This window comes from Pelmatolapia mariae, linkage group LG17 (assembly GCF_036321145.2).
Source record: "Pelmatolapia mariae isolate MD_Pm_ZW linkage group LG17, Pm_UMD_F_2, whole genome shotgun sequence".
Classification (NCBI taxonomy): Eukaryota; Metazoa; Chordata; class Actinopteri; order Cichliformes; family Cichlidae; genus Pelmatolapia; species Pelmatolapia mariae.
Genome location: NC_086242.1, coordinates 20,652,386 through 20,676,926, shown reverse-complemented (window position 1 = coordinate 20,676,926; position 24,541 = coordinate 20,652,386). Strand labels below are relative to the sequence as shown.

General features: G+C 38.8%; 1 long non-coding RNA gene and 1 pseudogene across 1 annotated transcript; both read right to left on the bottom strand.

Moving 5' to 3' along the window:
* LOC134615929 (NACHT, LRR and PYD domains-containing protein 14-like) overlaps nt 1–24,541 on the bottom strand; it is an 851,239-nt pseudogene that overhangs the window by 247,937 nt on the left and 578,761 nt on the right.
* LOC134615973 (uncharacterized) lies at nt 1,625–9,075 on the bottom strand. Its single transcript, XR_010091376.1, has 6 exons — nt 9,013–9,075; nt 8,378–8,464; nt 2,784–2,895; nt 2,402–2,434; nt 2,238–2,312; nt 1,625–1,766 (listed from the first exon to the last, which is right to left on the bottom strand). It is a non-coding gene; the product is annotated as an uncharacterized LOC134615973 (long non-coding RNA).

Sequence of the window (24,541 nt, the reverse complement as noted above, 5' to 3'; positions counted from 1 at the left end):
CAGGCCTTGATTTTCAAACAGCTGCTAAGAAACCACTACCAAGGAAAAGTAACAAGCAGAAGAGATTTGTTTGTGCCCAGAAACACAAGGAATGAACATTAGACCAAATCTGGAAATCTGTGCTTTGGTCTGATGAGTCCAAATTTGAGATCTTTGGTTTCACCCGCTGTGCCATTGTCTGACACAGAAAAGGTGAAAGGATGGAGAAAGCATGGAGGAGGAGGTGTGATGGTGTGGGGGTGCTTTGCTGGTGACACTGTTGGGGATTTATTCAAAATTGAAGGCACTATGAACCAGCAAGGCTACCACAGCATCCTGCAGCGACATGCCATCCCATCTAGTTTGTGTTTAGTTGTACCATCATTTATTTTTCAATAGGACAATGACTGTCATGAAATAGAGTTAGAGTATTAGAGTTGTTTAGAAGTGTTACTACCACCTAGTGGTAACTAAGGAGAATATTCTTTTTGTAGAGGTAGTTGTGTTCAGGAAGTAGTTTGCTCTCTTGCTTCTGTAGAAAATTGTAATTTGATCGCAGTCTCTGCAGTCCTGGTGTAAAGTCCACAGTATCATCCATAAGTTCTTATACATTTAATGTGCATTAGTACGTTTTGACAATATTTTGAGTTAAATCATTTGGAGGTAGGTAGACGCTTGGTTTTTCAGCAGATGTTTCATTTGTGATTATGTATCTTTTACTAGAGCAATGTTATTCTCCCAGTGTAATGGAATTGCCTTTATTGTGTATTTTGTATTTGTTTTCTTTGCACAATTTTACAAATAAGAGACAGAGAAAATTTCTTTTCATCATTAAATCCTGCCAAACACAACAAGCAGCCGGTTTCTTGGAGGATGAGGTGCTGGGAATAGAGAATGTTAAGCTAGCTGTATAGCTGAAATTACACTGCCTGTAAAAGAAAAATTAGTGAGGACAGCATAATGACCTAAAACACACCTCCAGGCTGTCTAAGGGCTATTTGACCAAGAAGGAGAGTGATGGAGTGATGTGCCAGATTGTATGGCCTCCGCAGTCACCTGATCTAAACCCAGTCAAGATGGTTTGGGATGTGATGGACTGCAGAGTGAAGGCAAAAGGGCCAACAAGTGCTCAGCATCTCATGTTTTGAGTCATTTCACACTTTTTTGTTTGCTACATAATCCCATATGTGTTCTTCATAGTTTTGATGCCATCAGTTGTAGTCTACAATGTAAATAGTCATGAAAATAAAGAAACGCCATTTAATAAGGTGTGTTACTTTTACTGCACGTGTGTGTGTGTGTGTGTGTGTGTGTGTGTGCGTGTGTGTGTGTGTGTGTGTGTGTGTGTGTGTGTGTGTGTGTTTGTATGTGTGTGTAAGTAATAATAAGAAAGAATAATATAAGAATAATAAGAAATAAAGAAACAGTCTGATTTGGAGATCTAATTTCTTTACTTCTTTACTATAATATGGTTAAGATGAATAAACACTGGAAATCATCAAATAACAAAAGAGTTATAAAGCTTCACAGAAAATAAATGTTTTGCTTTTTAAGCTATGCTTGGTACTTTAAAAAATGAGAAATTACTTACAAGACACATTACTTTTTCTTTTTGTAAAACAAAGTAAATCCCGTCCTGATCATGACTCTTGATGCACTATAACTCAAAGGACAGAGGACATGTGGTGTGGTGGCTCCCTTTAGTACTTCCTCAAGTACATGGATTCTCTACTGTCGTCACTTTTGACCTGATTAATCATGCAGATGGTAATGAGCAGGCCCAGCAGCTATAAAGACAGAGAAGAAGAATTATCTAAATGTATTATTTGTATGTACTGCTTCAACACTGCAATAACTTTTACTCTAAAGCTGAAGAGGAATTCCCAGCTTCTTGCTAGTTAAAGTTGAATTAAGGAGGCTAATAAGCTACATAAGCTAAGTGAAAATTGCGGATTAAATTATTTTAAAAAAATATGATTTGAAATGCAAACTTTTGGCCTGATCGAGTTTGATGCACAGCAGCCAAAACAGTGGACAATACAGAGTCATATTCCACGTTTTGTTTGATCAGCAGTCCATAATGACAGAGATTAATTTTACTGAACTGTACTATATTAAAATTGGTTTTCATTCTTGAACACTTATTAAATGTACAGTTTTAAGAGGTCAAAAGTGATTTTGACAAAATCTTAAAGAACAACAACGTCAGTGACACACAGAGGTAACCATGGCAATAAAAAAACAACAGTGGAGCTTACTGCTATAACAGCAAATCCAAAGAAGAAGCCAAACAGGATGTTAAAGACAAGGTTCAAAAGTTCAGTGATGCAGGGCTGCAGAAGAGAAAAGATAATGGTAATTATCTGACCAGCAGTACAGTGTACAGTGGTTTGATTAGCTGTTATGTTAAATGCTTGAATACCTGTTCATAGATTTTATCTGGGCCTGTGAATCCCTGCAAGAAGACAAGAGCAAAATGTGGATGTAAATATAAACAGTATATTGCAGTGTTTTCTGTTTTAGGTAATTTTTTTCTCACCAGCCTCTTTATTAGGTGCACAAGTTCAACCCTTCATCAGTGCAAATCTTGTTCAATTCCAGTTCTTGTTTGTATTATATTATATTATATTATATTATATTATATTATATTATATTATATTGTGTGCACTTTGACAAGGAAACCGTGATTAATTTATAAATTATGTTTCTGAAGTTCCACAAAATTAAACACATTTAGTCATGAAAAAGTTTTATGAACAGGAGCTTTTCAGCTTGACAATCTAGTTCTATTCTGTAAAACCAACCTGAGGCTTGGATTGGCATCTCGGTGAGCCAGAATCCCCAGAACCGTCATATATTACATACTTGCATTTGCAGGAGTCAGGGATTTCATAAGCCCAATCCACAGCAATGAAACTGTTAACGCATGAGAAAGTGACTTTAAACAACTGAAAATACTCAACACATTTCTGCAATATTGTTTATTTATCAATATAGTCACTGTAATGTAAATATCATTGCAAAACAATTTAGTCCATATAAGCTGCAATCAAAAAGTTCCTTGACTCTAAGCATAAAAACCTGGGCTGATCTCCCTTTCAAGGTTGGTCCTTGTTCACCTCTGGGCCCTTCCAGTGCTACTCACTCAAAAAAATGAATGAGGTGTGTCAAGAGAAAATTGTATATATGTGATCAGCTACATGAAATGTATCCTTTCATTATTTGCCATTAAGCATATTTCTACATGACTTTTCACCTAGTAATTTGTGTGCTGAACTTATGCAGATACTAACCGCTTCCTGTTGTTCTGAACATTTAGATGTAGAGAAGAAGAAAGCTCAGCTCTTTTACGAGAACATACAGATGTAGAAAAGGGAAAGTCCCGCTACTGGAGTGATGATGTTATCTTTGTACACACACAACACACACACACACACACACACACACACACACACACATACACAGATCAATCTTGTATAAATAAAGAACGCAGACGGTGACAAAGCGCGAGTCCAAGAGTGTCTCCTGTGCGAGCGCTTCTGTGACCGTCCTCGCGAGTAAAGAACTGCAGTGTGTTAGTCTTTTCTAACTCAGACGTCTCAGCTGAAGAACGGCAGGGTGATTTGAAGAAATCCCCTGTCAAGGTGGATTGTTCAGTGTATATTAATTATTTATTTTCATTTTACTTAAAATATATGTTTTTGTTAAGTTAACATATGTTTTTCTAATCAAGTCTACGTAATTGTGTCTATTATTCAATGTACATAATACTAATGTGTTACTTGATGGCATAACATTTAAGTTAAGTCAATTAGGATCGATATACTTTGTATATCCAGAAGATGGCAGTAATGCAAAACCAGTTGTAATGAAACCGCGAAGAACAACAAGGTTTCACGGCTTGGGCCTGTTCATGCGCAAGACTTCAAATTTAACTTAAAAACGTTGTTTTGGCGCCAAGCTGCTGTTTCTTTGAGAGGTAAGACCACTTTTTTCTTTGACTATGTTGTGTAGTATCTATTTGTCGAGCATGATTATATTTTGCGTTTGTCTTACAAGACATGTTATATCGTTTGCGTGCGCTTGTTCTACATTAGTTTTACTGGGTCCTGGACATGCTTATTTTGTGGACTGTGTAAGAAACATTTTTATTGTTTTTTTGTTTTATTAAGGGATTAGCTACAGGGGTTCATGGGGTTATTTTTTCAAGGGGTTATTTTTTCATTTGCTTTCTTGGGATTCCTTTACTGTAATCCGAGAGTCGTGAATATCGAATAGGATAGCAAGGATAGCATAAAGTGACATTTACAGCATTTTTCCTAGCGGAGTTATACATATCAACATAGTTATAAATTACAGTTTGTTAAATTACACACTTAATTTTTTTAATAAAATTATTCACGACATATGAGTGGACAGACAATGGAGGTCGACAGACCTGGTGATTTTTGCTTCTATAGAAAGTTAGCACATGGCAGTGTCAATCTCTTGCTTTTCTTGGGAGTAGTATTTTATTTAGTTGTTATTCAATCAATAATTTGCTTCTTGAAATTAAGTAATGAATTTCTTGTTTTACTTTATAAATCTCAGATCCTGCCTTTACCTGCTCCCTCCTATACTGATGTGGTATATGTGGTACTGCTGAGCTTGTATGTGGTATGTGGTAACTGTTATACTTTCAAAAGAAAACTGTTTTATAAGTTAAGTTTTCCTTAGTGACCCATCCCATGCCTCTGTTATTTCTTCTCCAGATCTGAACCATTGTAAAGGTTGCAGTTCAAAGACCTGAGGTATGAAATTCTTTTCAGATCAGCTGTGATCAATATTTTTTGGAACTTGATAAATAACAATAAAAGCTGTAATGGCTCCATTAGCATTTTGTGTAAATGTTTGTGTTAAAATTATAGCTTTAATGAGGTCTTTCTACATTAGTTTTAGTTATAAAGTATGTATATGTGTACATATAGTATGTATATTTATAGTACAGTATGTTGTGTTTGTTGACATGTTTTCAGGTGGAAGCAGAATTTGTGAGGATTACTACTGCTCCACTTGTTCCAGGGCTTTTTGCACAACTTGACCAATACACTGACCAGCTCATAAAAGTCTTCAAGAAAAAAGGAGGCGTTGCAGGGAAGAAAATTAGACAAACTTTGGCCCCAGCCACACAGGTGCGTTATTCTGTTGGTAGCAAAATATTATGGCTAATAAGATCACTTTCAAACTTAAACAGCTAGTGTATGGTAGATGCACAGTGTACTTACATTTATATTAAGCAAGACAAAGTTTGGTACTCAAAACTTTGGAAAATTAAAATTACCTAAACATAAGTAAAATCTGATCCTTCAATTTCGGGTTAAACCAGAAGTGAATGTTTTTATGTTAAAGATCAGTTTTTGAATTCAAAAAAGATGATGTATTAGTTTGTCTATACCTCCATTATGGACATATATAATGTGGGGAAAACCTGCCCAACAGGTTAACTATTCATGTCCATGTGATGATTAGTTGGTATTGTGTACATGTCTATCTGCGCAGTGGATATGTCATCCATTTGGCGTATAATGTGAGTGTGTGTCATCCTAAAGTATTTCTGTTTTCTCTTCCTGTATCTCTGCCACTCTCTACAGAAGCAAACTATTGAAAAGGGGAGGGAGTGTGTCCTCAGGGCACTACCTTTTTACCTGAATGAAGACCCAACCATCCTCTTCAAAGAATAATTGGTTGGTAATTTTAGTTTAGTTTTTTCTGTATTAAACCAAATTTTGAATAACTAATGTTGTTGATGTTGTAATGTTGTTGTTGTTGTAATTTGCATGGAACCTGTTTAAATGTTTTGGGGAATCTTCTTGTATACCCAAACTATTTATATTTATTGTTGAATCTGTAGTCTAAAATAGTGGCGCACTGGGCTGCATGTTCCTAATATTGTGTTTACTTCATTATTTTGATCATTTTCTTTTTTTTTTAACTAGATGCCATTTTTCTATGTTTTTGTGTCTAAGCTACAGCTACAGCTGTTCAGAGGGAGCTGGAACAAATTACCCTTGCTATCTTTACCATCGAAAGAGCTGATGCCAGCACTCCTCCAGCCGATGTGGGTATAACCGTCTAGGGTGTTCTGCATGACCTGGAAGACATGACCTCTGCATGTGCACTCTTAATGGGTGGGATATATGCACTGAATCTCAGTTAACCTCGAGACTGAAAGCTTTCTTTGAAGTACTTCAGAAGCTCTTCCTTCATCTGTATGTCAGCAGACTCTTGACCAAGGTACAGATGCTCAAGAATAAACTGAATGAATAACCAACCCTTAATTTGGATGATAAATGTTCTGTCAGATGGACAGACGTTTTTCGGAGGCTGAATGGGAATAAAATGGTAATTTGTTAAATGACAGATAAAGGGAAAATTACATTTAAGAGAAATTTAGAAAATTTTGAAAAGTTTGTAAACTACTACAATTTGAGAAATTTACTCTTGTGGGGGGGGCTAGTAAGAGACAATCAAAAGTATTGAGATTTAAAGGATTTAATTGAGAGATGATACTGCACCAGAAATGTTGAAGGGTGGTGTGTATATTAGCGTTCAAGCATATTGTTATGAGGTGGAAATATGTTCATATTCTGTTTGTGTTACATTGTGTGCATTGTAAAGGTAATTGCAATACATACTAAGAATAAGGGTAAGTTGAATGCAGGATGAATGTATATTTTGCGGACTTTTAAAGACGAACAATTGTTTCCATGTTAAAATGTTTACAACTCAAGTTTTTTGCCCAAACACTGGTAAAATAAACATTGACAGTGGCAAGTGTTAAATGGTTACTGCTGCGCTGTTGCAAAAAACCTGAACGCTGACAAGCTGTTTTATTGTTAGACAATAATGCTGGCATGTTTTATTACATTTTTATTTGGGATGGTGATATAATTTTCTTTGATTGCTAATATCAGTGGGCTATTTATTATCATTATTATCATTATTACATTAATTTTTTTTAATTGTGGCGGTTGAGGTGGACACTTCACTTTGCATTGTTAAACAGAGTTCATACGGGTGCTTGAAATCCTTGAAAATGCTTGAATTCTAATGTCGTCTTTTCAAGGTTTGAAAAGTGCTTGAATTTCAGATGTGGTGCTTAAAAGTGCTTGAAAATGTAACTGTATTTCATTCACAATAAATAGCTATCTGATTGAATTGTTTTATTATCAGATAGAGAAATAAAATGAGACGCAAAAGCAAAATTTCCCCGCCTGGGCTGCCTTGCGTCTGTTTCAATATGTGACTGTGAATAAAACAGTGGCGTGTACTCCGGGAAGAAACGGTAAAAACAACGTTTTTTATGGAGAGCGCTAGCAAACATGCTTTGCTTGTGAGTGAAAAAAGAAAAAACACTCCTTCCCTATTGGTGGAAAATGTACCATGTCGACCAATCAAAAAATGTGTGTGTGGGGGGGGGGGGGGGGGGGGGGTGTGCTGGAAAAGCTTAAAAAGGGACCTTGAAAGTGCTTAAAAAGTGCTTGAATTTGACCCTGAAAAAAGCGTACGAACCCTGGTTAAAGGAAAGCACTTCATTGGCGTTGTATTACTGGACTGACCCTAAGCAATCATTGCAAACAGCAACTTTGCTATCCATTTTAGACACTAAAAGAAAAAACACTCCACAGACCTTACTAGCATCACATGTGCATAACTCAAGTGTCATCTTATCAACATGTTATGTCTTCAATGTTTTTTTTTCTTCTATTTCTGGCAGATACAGACATTTAATTTAAAGTCTTGGTGTTGCATCTGTCTACATAATGTTAGTTACTAACCCTAATGAGCTGTTGTGTTTTATTTTGGACTGGGTTTACACAAATGCTCACTGAATGTGTTGGCAATAAAATAATTTTTAAAAAATAAGTTGGATGTACTTAATTCATTTGTGTGGAACCTGTTGACAAAATAGATTTATGTAAAACTAATTAGTAAAGCATAAGGTGGCTGAAAATATAATATTTGAATTAATCTAACTTAAATTTAACATTTTACTGCCACAAATAAGAAATGTGTTGAAGTAACTAATCTAAACTGTCTAACCTGTAAATATATCATCTATGTTCATACAACATAACTTGATTTAGGTAGTCTTAAATATGTCTTGTTAATCTTAAGTAGTTTTTTAAAATTAGATGAACTAAAGATTTTTGCTTTAAACTAACACAATGCAATTTCGTGGAACCTGTTGACAAAATAATTTTAATTAAAGTCAACGTTTAAGTTTTTTGAGTGCTGTTATGTTTAGGTCATTTGCAAGTTCTGTGTTGACTACTTGTAAAAGTACATTTGCACCAAAATCCACTAGGGTCAGTAGAAAGAATACTGTTATTGGGGTAAATAGTGCAAAGAACATTACCTTTGACTGTATCGTCTCAAACATGTCTCTCATGACTTCTTCTCTTATGTTCACCTTTTGTAGTTCATTCCGGAAGGCAGTCTCTATCTGGAAAGGAAAAATAACACTTTAGTATAAAGGTAGAAAAATGAAGGATATATTCTCCTCAAGACAGACAGACACTGAAGGCCATAAAGCAGAGAGAAAGAGGAAGCAATGGTAATGTTATGGATTATGAGACAGCAGACCCTTAAGCAATAATATGTCCACTCATAATCAAGAGGCCCTTTAATGGTTCCTCTTACAGCAGTTACACTTTCTGATTTTTTTGTATCTTCTTAAAAATTGTTTGACTGAATCCTTCAAGAAATGCTGGTAACTTTCTTTTTAAAGTACCTCTTAAGTCCCATGGTCATGGCCAACTAGGACAGTTGAGTAAATGGATCACTTGGTAGTGTGTTGGAGAGCTATTAAGTTTGAGATTTAAAAAGCATATGGCAGAAAGAAAATGTAGGTAATTTATCTCCAAGACATAAAAAAAAGAACATTAGCAGCTATATAACAGATGGCAATACTAAATATAGTTGATCAGATCAATATATAGACAGTACAGCAATGGAGAACAACAGAATTAAGAAAGAGAGAAAATAGATGACCTCATGTCTTCCTCTCACTACATTGATGCCACAGTACAACATGATGATCATTCCAATCCCCATGAAGCTTGCAAACTGTACACAAAACAATACAAAGAGCATCCACAGTTATTGTTCTAATAATTATAAAATTAACACAGCATCAGCTTGTTATCTTGTTTGATGTGGGGTCGTACATACCAGTTTGAGCCCGATGATTGACTCACAGCACGTAGCAAAGATTGCCAGAGAGGAAACACCGAGGACGCCGATGGCAAACAACCAACCCCAAATCAAGTCTGGCAAATCAAGCGATGAGAACTCCTCCTGAATGATAGGAAAGGACACCAACAATGGATTAATCTGGAAAATTATTTATTTCTTCAAATGAAAAAAATCAAAAACAATTATCCAAAATAAGATTTTAGACATGACTCTCCGGTCCATGTTAGACTGACTTTCTCCACTAACATCTATCCCATTCCCCCCATGCTACCGTAGGTCACACCTGAAGCATTTCAAAACCTGAACCAGGCCATATGAGGACCAACCTGCAACTCACCACCCAGCAAGTAGCATTCCTGAGTGAAGAGGCCAGCTGCTTTTTCTGTTACAGTAGGTGTGGCGTTATATTGTGCTACATCAAATGTAATAGTTTCAGTAAAATCTTAGAATAGGCCCAGTCAGACCAGTGTTAACAGTGTGCAGTTGACTGTGTCTCTCATGAATCACAGTCTTTACTCTGTGAAGTATTGGTTCATTGCCAGATAACCAAAAATTGTCTTGTGGCCGAAAACAAATAGAAGTTTTCTTTAGAAAAGATTTTGTGGGTTACAGTCTGGATCTCTCTGGATCTCCTTTCGTGTCAGTGTTCTCCTTTGTTAGTCTTTTCTCTGTCATTTGTCCTTGTTAGGAGTTTTCCTGTAATGCAACTCAGGTTGGAATAAATGACACTCAGACAGGTTTTACAAATTTAACGTGCACACGGGTGAGAGCTCAACGGAGACTCACACCCCTGGAGCAGTTGTCAGCCTTTATTTATACTTAAGCATGATTGCATCACAGAAACATACAGTAAGAGATAAGATACAAACTGTGCTGCGTGATTGCTTCCTGCTAAGCTTGCACAACGTAACTTCTCTAGTAAAAAGAGCAAACACATCTAGAAACCCTTAAATGAAAAGTACTTCTAAACATAAACATAATAAAATCTTTCAACAGTCCTCCACTCCAATTTTTTCAACCCCCATGGTTTATATGACACTACTGCATTTCATGTTCTTGTACTCTGTAAACACAATTCCAAAAATGTTGGAATGCTGTGTAAATGTAAACAAACAAAGTACACAATCTCATGAACCCATATTTTATTCACAATAGAACATAGAAAACATATCAAATGTTTAAATTTGAAAACATTTACTATTTCATTTTTTAAATTTGATGACAACAACACATTTCAAAACACCTGGGGTCAGGCAACAAAAAGCGTATACTATGAAATAAGAGTTTTTTTAAAAAAAGTATGGAAAAGTAAGGAACAACTGGAGGAACATTTTGAAACGTATTTTGTTAACTAACAACAGGTTGGTAGCATGGTGGGGAATAAAAAGTTTCACATCACACTGTTCTCAATTCTGGTTATATAAAACTTGTTAAAAGGAAACATTTTTTTTAAACTTACGTTTAAAGTAATTACCAATCTACTTTGTCCTGATTAAAAAATGAACGAACTGAGGTGAAGTAATGTGGCTGTTTACCTTGTAGCTGGTAGAGGTCTTTAGCAATCCACAAATTAGTAAAGCTCCAAAGATCTGAGGAAACAGAATCATATGATGTCATCTACGTTAACAAAACCAGAGTTCCTTTATGGTAGCCTAAGTGTGCCAAAGAAATATTTATTTTATTTGGAAAGATAATTTCATATAAAAAAAAACACATGAGGGATATTTTACAGAGAAAAAAAAACAAAGAAACAAAAGAAAAATAGTACTACAGAGAAATTTAGTTTAAACTTTGGTTGGTCTGCCCATTGGTTAGGTTTGGCCATAGTAAACATTGGGCATACATATATTTCTTACAGAATATTTAAAGAAGACACAAAAAAACTACTTTTGCACTCAGTGTTGTACTTTGAGAACTTTTTTTATTCTTAAGCATATATTCTAGAGTGCTCACTGTTAGAAGCAATGCAAATGTAATTGTAATAAAACAATAAAAACAGAGGGGGAAATATGTGTGCTAAGCATTAAAAATAAAACCTTTTTTATTTGTTATAAATATTGGAAAAACTGACTTATTTTATTTGACTTTTTAATGCTGTTTTTTTTCCTGGCAACAAAAATCCATATTAAAGACTAATCAAAGTGAAAACAGCTTCTTCTGACTGCCCACCGTCTTTTAATCATTATGTCTCAGACCACTGCTTCACCAGTAACGTAAAAATTTAATGAGCAAAACAAAAAAGGCCTCAGTGGTTGGTAGGTGGATTAAAATGTGAGGAAGCTGAAAAAAAGTTTTTCATTTCTGCATGTATGTTTATTGTTGGGTCTTTACCTTACAATGTAAAGTGCCATGAGGCAACTGTTCTTGTGATTTGGCGGCGCTACATAAATAAAACTGAAGTGAACAATTACTCTTTTTCTTTTTTCAAATAAGCTCATGAAAAAGAATTCCTTTTAGTTTCTCTTTCCTTCAACATAAATAAAAAAATAAAGGAAATCAATAAATCAATCATCAAAATGAAATCATAAAAAAGAAAAATAAAGTTTCCACTTACTGCAAAGAGCACATTGAAGAAAACAAAAATACACTTGAGACATCCATTAATTTTCCCCATCTTCTCTTTTTGGAGGTGAAGCAGTGAGGTTGTAACCCTGAGTGTGAGAATGTTCAGCTTTGTGTGTTCAAAACCGAGTGAATGTGAAGGCAGGAAGACACAGAAGTGAAACACAAAAGACTTCTCTTTGGACAAACCCTCACATGTACAGTAAGACCTCATAAAACACATGCAGTTAGAAAAAAAACATGCTTTACTTCTCATGAACTTAGAAACAGGAAAACAAAAAAAGAAAAAAGCAGTGGGCAGAAATAGAATTAAAAACAAAGAAAAAATCCAGCTGAGACCAGTGCCCCACCGTAGCATTTCGCTAAATTAACCCATGGGTTAGACCAGCGGTCCCCAACCTTTTTGCACCGCGGACCAGTTTAATGTCAGACAATATTTTCACGGACCGGCCTTAAGGATAAATACAACAAAATGAAATGATATGACCAAGACAAAAACTTTGTTATTTTGTAAATATAATAATAAACATGAACTCACTGTGTAATTGTGTAACTTTATTAGCAGCGTCCTCCTGAAATGCGCCAACAACATTGAGAGTAACATCCTCCTCTCTGCCCCTTAATGCTCTCCTGTCGTTATGGTAACGTGTTAGTATTTCTTTCAAAATAAGACACACAATTCTAACATGAGAAAAGACCCAGAGAAACCGAGTTAATGATTAAAAACCCTGAAAACCATAAATTTCACACCCAAGCCTCAAATCTTGCGGCCCGGTACTGGTCCGTAGCCAGGGCGCGGGGACCACTGGGTTTGACCATATGTCATTAAGGGAAATGTTTGTCCTGATTCACCAGAGGCTTCACCACTTCTGGAGAGAGATGTTGACGGTCACACAAACCCTCTACAAAGGTGGAAACCCCCATGCATTTAAACTCTAGTGGAGATCATCCCCTAGGATGTAGTGATTGACCCAGAAGACAAACAGAACAACATAGTCATCCCTTATGTAGCAGGTTTATCAGGTAGCATGATTTGCCAGTGTACTTCAAACATAGCAACACTCAGACAAAAACTGGTTCATCCCAAATACAAAACTCCCAAACAAAAACAAAACAACTTAGTGTATGCTGTGCAGTGCAGCGGGGAGTGCTCAGACCTCTGCATTGGAGAAACCAAACCAAACCAACAGTAACTTAAACACATGGCACAACATAGAAGAGCCACCTTGACAGGACAAGACTCAGCTGTCCATCTGCATCTAAAGGACAGTCACTCTTTCAAGGACTCCAGTGTTCACATTTTGGACAGAGAAGACAGATAGTCTGAAAGACTATGTCCACTGTGAATGACTATGTCTGCCACCCACTATGCAGTATTGAGATCAATTCACAGGCGCCTCTAACCACATTCACATCCTGTGTCAGGCGACCTCAATAGTTCACATGATAGGGTGAGGCAAATGTGTTGACTTGTGTTTCTAGTCACAAACTCTTGTTGTTGTGTCTCTGGAACTTAAAAGCTTCTTGGTTTTGTGAACTAGTCAACAGGATAAATCGATGACACTGACGTGGTGCTTTAGTTTTTCAGTTAGCAGCACCACGTGCTGGTCATATTCAGGATCAAAACACTGGCTCCATAGCAATACTAGGCAATGTATTCATTACATTTTACTCATACAACAACATAGTTTTAAGAAGTAAATAGGTCAAGGTGTCCAAATAACAACCGAAGGCACATTCATGAGGATGTGAAATTATTTTTATAGAAGTGAAACTCAATGTGACGTAAAAAAAAAAAAACAAACAAACAACAAAACACCCACAAACAAGGTGTTGTATTCTCAAGCTGCAGGTGGGCGCGAGCTTTCAGTGGTTGTGTGCTGGACTTTTTTATGTGGTTTGTCACACTGTGAGCAAACTGTGTGGAAGTTTAGAATCTGCAAGATGCAACTGTAGCTTCAGCTCTGCATTGCCTACTGCACATTCCACTTTGTATTGTCTCTGTCCTGTCTTTATCTTTGTTTATCGTACAGTTAATATTGTATAGTTACCATTATAGTATTGTATAGAGTTGTATAGTTAGTAATTAGTACATTTTTATCCCTTTATTTTTACCGAAACTTAGCATGTTATTTATTTGTAATTCCTAGTTTTATATCTCTTGGAGATATATCCTTTATATATTTATAAATGCACCATGGGGGGCTTAGGGTGAAACAGCATTTACAGTATACACTGTATACTGTGTATACTACTTTATTGACAATAAAGCTTTTGAATCTTGACTTAGTAAAGAAAAAAATTCACAACTGAACTCAGCAGTGTCCTCAAATAACCAGCACTTAATGCACAAAAATGTCCAGCACTGAAAATGATGCAGCAGACCACACTGCATGCAGCTGCTGTCGACTAAAAAAAGGAAACTGGATCTCCGTGTATGAGTGAATCATTCTGTGGTGGTGAGGTTTTCTTTGCTTGATCTAATATCATCTTAGTGGTTCGAAAGCCATGACCTATCTTGAAGAACAGCACACCTCTTAAAACGCCGCAATAAGCAACGCTCACACATCGTCACATGGAAATAAAATGCCACACAAACATTACTGCTGTCTAACAGCTGTTTCCACAATAATGATAAAAGCATCATTCCACAAAGAAAAATGTTTTTCAAGCTTGTTTGGGAGTTGTGGCGCTGAGTTCATTAGACTTAATCAACTCATTTAGCAAATCATAATCCAGTAAACAGAACTGAAGTGTGGCTGAGCAGTGATTGGTTTTTTGGATGTGCAGCCGTCACGTGAAATGTGGAAAAGGATCACAACCTCCAGAGTGAGAGTTTTTAACGAGTTTTTAATACAGTGTTCCTGATAAAGTGCTCAGTTACTTTATAGAGGACTGACGTATATGACACAGCATATTGTTTACCTTTAATTTCTTTATGAGAAGTCTAAAAAGAACAAACATTATGTAGTTTGATAGCAAATACTGTTACACTAAAATATCTTAGAACAATGTCATGTACAGCCTTTAAGTACAGTTTACATAATTTATAAACTCTGAAATAATGTAATACATAAATAAATTTATATCTATATGAATCTGATTTTTTCTTTGAAGCATGTTGCCATTTCATGACTGCAGGAAGGTTAGCAGGGATCATGATCTTAAACTTCAAGCATGAGTTGAGGTTTTGGTAAGGAACATTTCTGGCAGACATCATTTTCACATCACAGTTTCGGAACCACAAAGAGTTGCACCTAGACGAGAGAAAGATAAAAGCAGGTTAGTGAGAATTCTTGTAAATTTTTTTGTGTTTTTGTAAGTGGTTACTTAGAAATAGGTCATAGTATTTTCTGGTATTCCAGAAGCCGCTGGAGAGGACGCGGAGGCCACGGTAAAAAGCTTCATCAAAAACCACCTGAAGCTGCCGGAGGACACGGTGAAGAACATCGTCTTCGATAGGGTGCATCGCCTCGGCCCCATTCGGGCTACGGCCGGGAGACCACGTCCTATCGTGGCCAAATTCGGCCACTACAAACAAAAGGAACATGTGAAAAGCCGCGGCAGGGAATTAAAAGGAACGGACTTCAGCGTGAACGACCAGTTCCCCAAAGAGATCCTGGAACGACGCAGGGTCCTCTTCCCAATCCGACGCGGCTTCATCCAGAAGGGCTCCCGCGCTGTCATCGCTGTGGACCGGCTGTACGTGGACGGACAGCTCCACCGCGACCCCGACATCACTCCGTGGCTGTATTAACTTCACACCAGATAAGAATCCGCTACACCCTTTCCCCATCCACTCACACTAACTTGCATTAACATCTGTTTAACTTACCAGTATCAAATCGCATCTTAGGTGTGATATCATAGCAGTATTAACACCGTCACTCTCCGTCAATGGTTTGATTAGAATGTTTCCGGTTTTTCTTTTTTTTTCTTTTTTTTTTTTTTTTTTTTCTCTCTTCTTGTTTTTTCTTCTCTCCTTTTCCCTCTTGCTTTTATGCTGCTCACCCTTGTCCTTGGTTTCTTTCTTTTTTCTTTCTTTCACTGCTTCGATCACCTGCTTCCACACTCATCCACAAACAACATCCTTTATTTCGACACATACGCACAGCACGATCACGCACAGTCATGCGCTCAACGGCAGCACATTTACATCACTCAGACAGCGCACACAGTCGTATAGGATACACACATTTAAGCCAAGCGTACTCATCTTAGTAAATATGCAAACACATAGTCAGACTCAGGGAGCATCTCGCCACACACTTTTTCTCTCTCTCCCTCTCTTTATTTATGAACAAGTGATGTATTCTCTCCACCTGTCTAAGCGACACACACAGCATACACCCCTAGTTATACACAGACATCTATGGGTGCACTGAGATTCGTTACATGGAATGTAAATGGAGCTGGCTCCAGAGAAAAGAGGTTAAAAATATTTAACCAACTCAAAAAACTACAGGCAGATGTTGTCCTTTTACAAGAGACCCACAGACCTCTTAGAGGTTCGAATGAACTTAAAACACCTGAGTTTCCTAATGTGTTCTCAGCTTGTTATAATTCTAGACAAAGGGGAGTAGCAATTTTAATACATAAAAATATTAATTTCACAGTACTCGATACAGTTATAGATCCAGAGGGCAGATTCTTAATCATTAAACTATCTATACTTGATAAAAAGCTATGTATTGTAAGTGTATATGGTCCAAATGTTGATGATCCCTCATTCTTTCACAGTTTTTTCAGTGCACTCTCTGAACACTTAGATGGCACACTTGTTCTTGGAGGCGACCTCAACCTTGGACTAAATGAAGAAATGGATAGGCTCAATACAGCAGGAACTCAGCGTAATTGGCAGTCCACAAATATAATCAAACAGTATATGAGCGACTTTGGTCTTTGCGATGCATGGCGCTCCCTTCACCCCACCAGTAAGGAATATACTTTTTTCTCACATGTTCATCACTCCTACTCTCGTCTGGATTATTTTTTGGTCAGCAGCTCACTGCTGAGTGACATTTCAGACACTGAGATTCACCCTATAGCTGTCAGCGATCATGCTCCTATATCTTTAACACTAATGCACAAGAATAATACTACGCCTAGTAAAAACTGGAGATTTAATACATCACTGCTTAAAGATGAAGACTTTATTAAATATTTTAAAAAAGAGTGGACTTCATATTTAGACTTTAATGACACTCCCGGAACATCAGCTTCTGTTTTATGGGAAGCAGGGAAAGCTGTGATGAGAGGTAAAATAATTTCTTTCTCATCACATAAAAAGAAAAAAGAAAACAAAAATATTCAGGAATTAGAAAAAACCATCAAATCACTAGAAGAAGCCTACGCGTCCCACCAAGATCAGGAAACATTGAACAAAATACGCAAAACAAAACTAGAATTAAATGAGATAATTGATAAAAAAACAAAATTCTTAGTACAAAGACTACGCTTACAAAATTATGAACATAGTAATAAATCCGGTCAATTTCTAGCAAACCAGCTAAAAATAAATAAAGAAAAAACAACTATATGTGCTGTTCAAGACTCATCTGGGAACACAATATATGAACCGAAACAAATAAACAACATTTTCAGGGATTTCTATAAAACGTTGTATTCACCACAAATAAACCCATCTAAAAAGGAAATTGATCAGTTTTTAGACAGCATAACTCTCCCAAAATTATTAGACACTCAAGCAATGGCACTGGATTCGCCACTGACGCCAGGTGAACTCCAGGAAGCCCTGATAAATATGCCCAATAATAAGGCTCCAGGTCCAGACGGCTTTCCTGCAGAATTCTACAAAGAATTCTGGACGATTCTAGCACCAGTTTTTTACAGAACGTTGTTGGAAATCAAAGAAAATGGCAGACTTCCACCAAATATGAATTCTGCAAACATTAATCTCCTGCTAAAACCAGGCAAAGACCCTGTATATCCCTCAAGCTATCGTCCAATATCCCTTATAAATGTAGACCTTAAAATAATTTGCAAAGCTCTCTCAAAGAGACTAGAGAAAATAACCCCCCTCTTAATTCATCCTGACCAAACTGGTTTCATAAAAGGTAGGCACTCATCAACAAATACACGTAGATTACTTAATTTGATAGACTACTCATACAGTAAAAACCTTGAAACTACAATATTTTCTCTAGATGCAGAAAAAGCGTTTGACAGAGTTAACTGGAAATTTCTATTTGCAACTTTACACAAATTTGGTTTTGGATCTTCTTTCATCAACTGGTTAAAAATATTATATAATTCCCCAACAGCTTGTGTCAGAACAAATGACCAGACATCCTCCAGCTTCTGTCTCCTGAGGGGCACCAGGCAGGGATGCCCACTCTCCCCTTCACTGTTTGCAATTTTTATCGAACCACTAGCAGCAGCAATTAGACAGAATTCAGTAATTAAGGGCATAAAATGCAAGAACGTGGAACATAAAATCAGCCTTTATGCGGATGATGTGTTACTCTTTCTCCAAAATTCACAAACCAATATCTCTGGGGTGATTGAACTGATAAACTCTTTTGCAAGAATATCAGATTACTCAATTAACTGGTCAAAATCTACAGTCCTTCCGATTAATTGCTCCTTCCATAATTCCTCTTCTACTCCACTGCAATCGGGAAATATAAAATATTTAGGTATTAATGTTTCTCCCAAGCTTGCAGATCTAACTAAATTAAACCATATCCCACTTTTAAAGAAAGTAGAAGGTGATCTGGCTAGGTGGAAATGTCTACCCATATCACTCATGGGAAGGGTTGCCGCTATAAAAATGATGGTATTACCAAAAATAAATTATTTATTCTCAATGATCCCAACTAAACCGCCGCAAGATTGGTTCAGATCTCTAGATTCATATATGTCCAAATTCCTTTGGAAAAATAAGCCCCCACGTATAAGCTTAAAAACACTACAAAAGACCAAGGATAAAGGAGGATTAGAACTACCTAACTTTCAGCACTACTTCTTGGCCAACAGGCTTCAGTTTATCTCAGGATGGCAAAAACATACCCTCTTAGATGAACCTTGGCTAGATGTAGAACAAGCACTTTGCAATAATCTAGAGATTTCAGATCTACCGTTTATCAGCTCAAACATCCAACGACATGAATGCTTCAAAAGCGTCAACATCAGCTCCTCTCTGACAGCGTGGTGGGAGTTTCTGAAGTTGACAGAGTCTCCATTAATCCCATGCAAACGTACACCTATCTGGAACAACCCTGACATATTACAAAACAATAATATGATAAACTTTTCAGATTGGAGTAGTAAAGGAATCAAATATTTAGAACATATACTAGAAGGAACAGAATTTATTTCATTTGACAGACTAGTTACACAATATGGGATCAACAAGAAAAGATTTTTAGAATATCAACAAATTAAATCCATAGTAAAAAAGAGATTTAAACCGGGTCAAGTTGAACTACAAACACCACCAAGTGTGGTTCAATTTCTTACTCTTAAAACCCCCAAATTACTATCCAAAATATACAGAATGCTTTCTAAAACAGATGAATCAATATCACTTCCTATTGCAAAATGGGAAGCGGATTTATCAGTTAACTTAGACCAAAACTTCTGGTCTCAGATTTGCTTAAAAACCTTTCATTTAATTAGAAATCCCAGTCTTCAATTAATTCAATACAAAATACTACATAGAGTGCACTATACAGGTCATCGGATGTTCAAGATGGGCTTTACGTCTACCAACAACTGCTCACACTGCCAAACCAATTCACCGGACAATTATATCCACGCTCTTTGGTTCTGTCCACCAGTTCAGAAGTTTTGGCGTGAGATATGTGAAGACTTATCAAAGTGTCTGAAATGTAACATTCCAACTTCTCCTTTAGTATGTTTGTTGGGCAGCTTAGATAATGTCACTACGGAAAAGAATATAGCCCATATGGTTTTCACTGCCCTATGCATAGCCAAGAAAACAGTCCTCATGAACTGGAAAAATAAAAATAATCTTAATTCTAACCAATATAGAAATTATCTATTAGATTACATTAGTCTTGATACAGCCTCTGCCACCACATCAGATCAATTGCTCTGGGCTCCTTTGATCAGCTCCATCACCTAGTGGGGGTGGGGGGCCATAGTTTGGTCCCACCTTCACTGTTGTGATTGGTGTGGGGGTAGGGACAGGCTTAGGGCGTCGGGGGGTTCCCCAGGAGCATCTTCCTTGGGGGGCTCAACCCGGGGTAGCGGTCATGGCCAATTAGGGGCTCTGTTGGCTCTTAGGTGACGGTTTCCTCGTGGCTGCGTGCAGCGGGGCTAGGGGAGGGTCTGTGCTGACGGACGTGGGTTACTGACCTGGTAGCCTGGCTGCCCCTGGGTGGGTCCGGGATGGGCGTGAGGTTCTGGGGGCGCTCCGTCTCTGGGCTGGGGCCCTGGCCGGGCCTCAGGGGCTTGGGTCCTGGTTGGTGTGTTGCCGAGGTTGTGGGCGGGTGGGTGTATGGGGGCCCGGCCCTGGCGCGGGGTGCCGCCGGTGCATCGAGCCACCTGGGGGGCTCTTCAACTGGTGGGGGAGGTTGTCACATCTTGCAGGAGCTTTCCTCTCTTCAGGAACTCTCTCTGCAGGAGGGGGAGATACAGGAGAGGTGGAGGAAGATCTCAGCCTGGGCGTCTATTGTCTTGTGTAGTCTGGAAGATGAGTGGATGATGGGGTGGGTGCAGTTTTCTCTGTGGTGGGGTCGGGTGAATTGTCCCGGGCTCTGTGGGGCCGGGGGGCGCTGCTGCACTGGGCCCCGGTCCGGATGGGCCTGGGCCCCCTTTCCCTGGCGGGTTGCACAGCATGGGGGTGCCTACTGGGGTCAGCGGGGGAGCTGGCCCCAGGGAGGGGTCACTTGCCCCTCCCTTCCTTCCCTCCCCATCTCCAGCGGCCTCCCTCTTCCCGCTCCACCACAATCACCCACACATGCAGGGCCTTGGGGTAGGGGTGTGTCACCAGGGTGCAGAGGAGACATCCCCCCCCTCTGTCCCCTTCTGGCTGCCTCTGCCTCAATTTTATCCCACAACTTAGACATTCACATTACTCACACTCTCATTACACATACATATAGGATCTTGGAGGTGGGCACGCTACACGGATTCCAAACTACCATCAGGGTGTACACCTCACCCCTGGCGTCGTTGCCCACCTCTCAATTTTAAATACATGTAGACATTGAGGGCTAGCAGGAGGGGCTATATGCTTACCTGCTGCTCTGGCAGGTGGCTCCATGCCCTCCTGGGTTTTAAATGCACCTTAGAACACACATACATCAACAGTACATATGAGCGGGTGGAGGGAGGTTTGGAGTCTTCCTACACCCCCGTTCTCTGCGGCCTGCTGGAGCAGGGGGGCTAGGAGGAGGAGTTGGCCGTCCGACTGGGGTCTGGTGTATGGGGCCTCCCTGCTGCTGCGGAGTCGGGGCGGTCTGCTTCTCCCCACCGCAGGGAAAAGGGTTACACCACCTGAGTCTGGGTGCAGTTTCCCCCTCCAGGGGCAAGGGTACCTAGACTCAGGGCTTAGAGTACGCTTGGGGAGTGTGATTGTGTGTACAGCGTCTCTCTATGTCTGTCTCCACGTTGGGTGAGTGTTGAGCAATTGTATATGAGAGCATGAGGGTGGGAATAGATGTTTGTATCTGTGTGTGCCTGTTTGTCTGTGTCTATATGTCAGGTTGGGTATCAGACGCCACCTCTCTGAGGACATCTCAGGCCCTCCAAGGTTTGGAGGCCCATCTCCCCCCACCACTTCCCCTGCCGGTGGCGGACGCCCTCAGACATCGGTGCGTTGGTGGTTCTCTGTCTCCGGGGGTGGGCGCCCAGGTACCCACCGGCTCACTCCTTGGTGGCTGCTTATTGGGGCCTGGAGCCTGGGGCTCGCTCGGGCCACCTTGGGGATGGGGTGCCCTCGGCCTCACGGCCCGGGGCTCGGCCACTCAGGCACAGCTGGCTGCCGGCGGAGCTCACGGGCACGTCACTGCAACCCCCCCTGGCTTCTGCTCCGCGGCTGCTGAGTGACCCCTCATCTGGGACTCTCCTCAGCTCTTTCTGGGATAGTGGCGCGGCTGCCCCTCTGTTGGTCTTCCTTGGTCTCTTGTGTTCTGGGGGCCTCTGGATGTCTGGAGTCTTGATCTCCTCCATACCTGCTTCATGCCCTGGAGGTCGGGGCAGTGGCCCCCCACACCCTCTAGCAGATCATTACATGAAGGAACCTTTTAAAAACAAGCGCGTTCATGCTCACAGGTGTACACACGGGTGATCACACACACAAATTACACCCTTTTTGGCTCCTACCTCAAAGCACACTGTGCGCTGTCGATCTCACGTGCTGCACAATAATGTTTAATATTTAGTATTTACTGTCATATTCTCATATATCATTGTGATCTTGTTTATTACTCTCGTTTTCTTCTGCTTGCTTTCTTTTTTCTTTCTCAACAGGTGATCCAGGTGATCGATATATGTATTTTTTGTCTGCTTATTCTGTTGGTTTTTGTTTTTTGCCCTTTTTCCCCGTCCCTCTTCTCAGGTTTTTTTCTTTCCCTCTTTCTTTCTCCACATTCTCTCCTCCAGTCAAGTCTGTCCCGTATTCAGCAAGTGAAAATAAAATAAACAATAAAAACTTGAATCAAATGGACCATTACGGCAAGGCTGGGATGGTCCATTTGGTAAAGTAAATCCGTTGGGCATCTTTCTTCGCCTTTAGACAATAATTCTGATGGCAAAAGAACCAAACGGGACAGGTTAAAAAAAAAAAAAAAAAAAAAAGAAATAGGTCATAGTGTTTACAGAACTCCCACTCTCTGCTGGTCTTCTAAATGTGTCGCTTTCATATAAAACTTACTTGACTATAAACTTACAGAGTGCAGTAAGTTTTTTTTATATTTATAGAAAACATTTAAATAAAGACTAATCGATGTTTATATTTTAATCGTCTTTGATTCGATATTAAAAAAAACGGTAATTACTCAATGATTCACTGGAGAACAGACACTACATAAAAAGGACACAGTTGCAAAAGAACCCAATAAAGACAGATTAGAAGGGGCTTCCCAGATTAAAAGATTACCAGACACTGAGGTGGGACTTTATCACTTGCAGGTAGAGATGTGTGCTCTGAAGTCGATTAGGTCACACGTGGGAAAAACGGGAGTCTGAGTCATTCTCACCTTGAAACCTCAAAGACCCACTTATGCCCAGTGTGCACAAGCGTACATTAAACCCTTAATGCCACCATCACTCCCTGTAATTTAAGATTACACTTCTTAACTGCTCACATCCAGTGTTTTTCATATTTGAAACATATTTGAGGAAGACAAATTAACTCATGCCAATTAAAATTTCATTGATTCAAAACATATAAGGAGGCTTAATAGAAGTTCTATTTAAAAAGAATTTAATCTTGTATCTGTAGCAACTAATACTTGTATTATCAACAACTTCATTAATAGTATTAAAATTGATATTATGATTCTAACTGTAACCTGGCTTGATAACATGGAGCTGAAATGTCACCCACTAATATAGTTTGAATATGTTACAAGTAGAAGAGGTGATGGGAACACTGTTGTCTCTAAAAACATTTTTAGTTTGTTTCTACTCTGAGGTATGCTGAAAAACAGCCCCACACTGTGATGTTCCCATCTCCATCTCCATCCCAGTGCTTCACTGCTGGTGCTGTGTTTTGTTGTTTCTAAGATAACGTGCAGTACCTTCTGACCTAACGTGGTTTGTGTATTATAACATCCAAAGACTTTAATTTTGATCTCATCTGACCAGACTATATTCTCCCAGTATTTCACAGGCTGGTCTAAAGGTTCTTCAGCAAACCTTAAACACGCCTCAATGGAGTCTTGCGCGTTGTGCATGCATACAGGGCATGTCGTTAGAATTGTACCTGCTGACCTTCAGGTCTTTCTGTAGCGCTCCTTGGCTCTTGGATAACTCTTCTGATAATTATTTTCACTTCTGTCTGAAGTCTTGCAGGGCATCTGGTTGTGGTGGGATTATGGCCCCAACAGCGCTCACTGGAACATTCACTGGTTTAAAAGCTTTGCAACAATAAGGTTGTGAAAATCTTGAGAGATTGTTGGTTTTACCCATTATGAGATGTTTCTTGTGTGACACCTTGGTAATAAGACACTTTTTTAGGTCATCAGTTGGGACTGAACCAGCTGATTTCACCTGGAGTCAATACACTCCATGCGTTTTTGCACTTCCCTTTCTTTATGTGTTCAGTGCTTTTACACTATGCCATTTCACATAATTTATGAACATCTAAGGTTTGATTTTTTGGCATGTGTGGATTGGATGGGTTATTACCTATATCTGGTGAAAAGTTCATGTCAATGGCGCCTTTAGAATCATATTTACTTAGAAAAGAATGTCATAATGATTTCTGTTGTTTCTATTTTCTTTTCCTAAATTTAGTCTGTTTTCACAAAAATGTGGGTCCAATGAATGACATCTATCTTTCACACACACCAGCATAAAAATCAGGATCTCCATTATGGGTCAAAGGAGAAATCTAAGGAGCTAAAGCTGGTGTTGGTGTAAATCCAGGATGTTTTACTGTCTTGGGTTTTATGCATGAGGATTTAATTTAAAAAAATCTAGTCTTCTAGGTTTTAAAATCACAAGATGAAGAACAGCATGTCATATTACAGAGTTATTTTTTAAAAAACAAGCAAAAATGTAGAAGCAGTGTGAGAAATAACTTCACCCATGATTCAGTAGCATGCGC